The following is a 3,114-nucleotide window of genomic DNA, read 5'->3' as shown; positions in this document are numbered from 1 at the left end:
TAGATTTGGGCTACCCAGGGTTGTCTGTATTAATAGCCAGTCAACTGAATTTTCTATTTATATACTCAGTCATCAGTAAACCCTGGAAAACCCTCTTTCCTCCTAGTAGTACTTGTTTTGCCACCCTAAAAATTAAATAACATATTTCAGCTCTCCAACTGGTACCTGCCTCATTGGTCAATTTTTGAGTCCAACTTTATCCCACTTAGAAAGAAATGAAACAGCTACCTTCATTCTCATTTTTAAGTTGAGAAACTGATATTCAGGGAGTGAGTCCTGTCCTCTGACCATGAGCTGGTAAGGGGAAGACAAGGAAGGTACCCCTAGATTCTTCATGAAGACCAATACAACAGTATGGCTTGGCATTTTGGTTTCCATGGAGTTCCATAGTGGTAGAAACCTAAACAATTTTATTATGAAAAATTATCAGATTTTTGCACAGAGAAGAATTAATCAAAATAGTTTCTTCCCTCCCTACAGTCAAACTTAATAGACTCTTTTATAATTGTTATTGGTGTCATTTGTTTTTTAAAAAATAGCAATTCACATATGATACTAGATAAAACAGTTTTCTCACCTTAAGAATCCTAGACATTTTTTTTTAAAGATTTTATTTACTTATTTGCTCTAGAGAGAGCATACATGATAGAGAGCAAGCAAGAGTACAAGTAGGGGGAGTGGCAGGCAGAGGGAGAAGCAGGCTCCCTGCTGAGCAAAGAGCCCAGTTCGGGACTCCAGGACCTGAGCTGAAGTTAGCCTCTTAACTTAACCAACTGAGCTACCCAGCAGTGCTAAGAATCCTAGATATTTCTTTTTTTTTTTTTCTTCAAGATTTTTATTTATTTATTTGACAGACAGAGATCACAAGTAGGCAGAGAGGCAGGCAGAGAGAGAGAGAGAGAGAGAGAGAGAGAGGAGGAAGCAGGCTTCCTACTGAGCAGAGAGCCCGATGTGGGGCTCGATCCCAGGACCCCGAGATCATGACCTGAGCTGAAGGCAGAGGCTTAACCCACTGAGCCACCCAGGCGCCCCCTAGATATTTCTTGAATGTTTATATGCAAATGGCAGCCAAGTTGGCTTTCAGCAAGTTGGTTGTTTGTCAAGTAGATTTTTGCAGTAAGTTCGTATCTTTCCCCACTTTTACTGCCTTAGAACATACAGTCTAGATTCAGAAGGACCAGGCGATGGCCTTCACGGTCGCAAGGTGCTCCGTGTACTGCTGCACGGGGCTCAGGCTCGAGTGGTTCCAGACCAGCAGCTTGTTGTCGTTGCCCCCTGAGGCGAGGAGCTGGTGGTCCGTGGACCACTTGAGTCCACACACCTCCTGCCGGTGGCCATGCAGCCGCCGCTCGGCCTGCAGGGGCGGCGTCCGGATGTCCCTCTGCAGGATCATGCTGTCCAGGCTCCCGGACGACAGCTGGTCGGCGTTCCAGGCCAGCGCCCCGACGCGGGCCGTGTGGCCCTCCAGCATGGACAGTTTCTTCCCCGCAGCCGCGTCCCAGATCTGCACAAAGCCCTTGTGCGTGCCGACGGCCACCAGGTTCCCCCGTTCAGACCAGCCCACAGACGTCACCGAGTCCCCTTCCACGGAGAGGTCGCAGAGCCGGGTCACCTGGCTGATGCAGGCGCTCCACAGGTACACGCAGGTGCCCAGCCCCACGCTGAGCACGTTGAGGGACGACCAGTCCACCAGGTTCAGGTAGAAGTCGTCCTGCAGCTCTGGGGCATCCAGGACCTTGAAGGGGATCTTGGAGATCTTGCGGGTGGGTTTCCGTGGCGACCGCAGCAGCTTCTGACTCTTGTTGCTGACTGGGGACAAGGAGTAGGGAGACACATCATTGCCATCGTCAGGGCTGGCGCGCTTGGTGCTGAGGGAATACGTGAACAGGCCCTTCTTCTCGGGCGTGGAAGGCTGTAGCCTGCGGTCCTCCGTCTGCGGGTCCTGCACCTTCTCGATGCCGGCTCCCAGCAGCTCGTTCTTCAGCAAGGCAGAGTAGGCCAGGCCGTCTTTGCCGTTGTCTGAGGTGGCATCCTTGGCTTTCCGGTTTTGGCTGGGGGACTTCTCGTTCTCATTGATCCTGTGGAAATTCACGCTCCAGTTGGCACCGGCCCTGGAGGGGATGAAGCGGTCCCCGTGCTTGCTGGGAGAGGACACGGGAGAGTTGGCCGGCGTCAGGGTTCGCCACATCTCCGCGACGCAGGGCATGGTGTTCTCATTCTGAACGACGATCTGCCGGAGGAGACGCCGCTCGTAGTCCTGGTCCATGGCGACACAGGGCAGGCCCAGCCCGCCGGCCGAGGTCAGCTGGCCAAGGTCAGCCTGGCTCGCTCTGGTCGCCCGCTGGCTGCGCCGACCCCGCCTCTCCCGCCTTAGTCCAAAGATTTTAAGAAGCAAGGAACTGTTTGATGTGTTCAACTGTATATTTTTATTTATATCATCTCTAGAACTAGCTCCTAGAGAAGCTAACCTGCATTCACAAAGAGAGTGACCATAAGAAATGGAAACATGGGTCAAATATGAGTGACCATACTAAAAGAATTTATACCAAATTAAGTCATCAGATTATCTGTCAGGGACCTAACCAATATGATAACACTATCATGCTAGTGGGAGGAGTCTGCCTTTTTACCCTGAACTTAGCAATGTGAAAGCAAAGTGGAAGAGGTCCAGGACCACAAGTAAGAAATGGAAGGAAGTCAGCCTGAACTAACCATGTAAGTTCCATAAAGTAAAGAATATGAGAAATGCTGTCAGCAAGATTGAAGTGCTTGGGCTTATATTGCTGGAGATCAGAATCAGCATCTGATGTTTCTATCAGTGATATTGCCTGATTATGTTTTGCCTTCACTCTAAACTCTAGAGGAGAGGAAACTCAAGATGTGGTTTGAGTTATTATAAAGTGTATGCCTTTCATAGGGCACTATGAATTTTAGATTACTATCTGATAACTGCACACTTCCTAGAATTCATAGTAGGCCAGTGGTCCAGAATGAGGCCACACTGAATCTCTGAAAAAAAATGACAAGAGAAACATAGGATTTTCTTCAGTTGATGGTGAAAGTCAGGTATCTCCTTACTATGTGGGGACAGACTCAGAGGCATGGCATGCAAAG

At 49.4% G+C, this 3,114-nt stretch overlaps 1 pseudogene; it reads right to left on the bottom strand.

Annotated features, from left to right (window-relative positions):
• Positions 1–1,168: 1,168 nt before the first annotated feature.
• LOC111141896 lies at positions 1,169–2,322 on the bottom strand (annotated as a pseudogene).
• Positions 2,323–3,114: the final 792 nt, after the last annotated feature.

This window comes from Enhydra lutris, unplaced genomic scaffold (assembly GCF_002288905.1).
Source record: "Enhydra lutris kenyoni isolate GAN:26980312 unplaced genomic scaffold, ASM228890v2 scaffoldscaffold6, whole genome shotgun sequence".
Taxonomy (NCBI): Eukaryota; Metazoa; Chordata; class Mammalia; order Carnivora; family Mustelidae; genus Enhydra; species Enhydra lutris.
The sequence above is the reverse complement of the archived record's forward strand: the minus strand, read 5'-3'. Positions and strand labels throughout refer to the sequence as shown.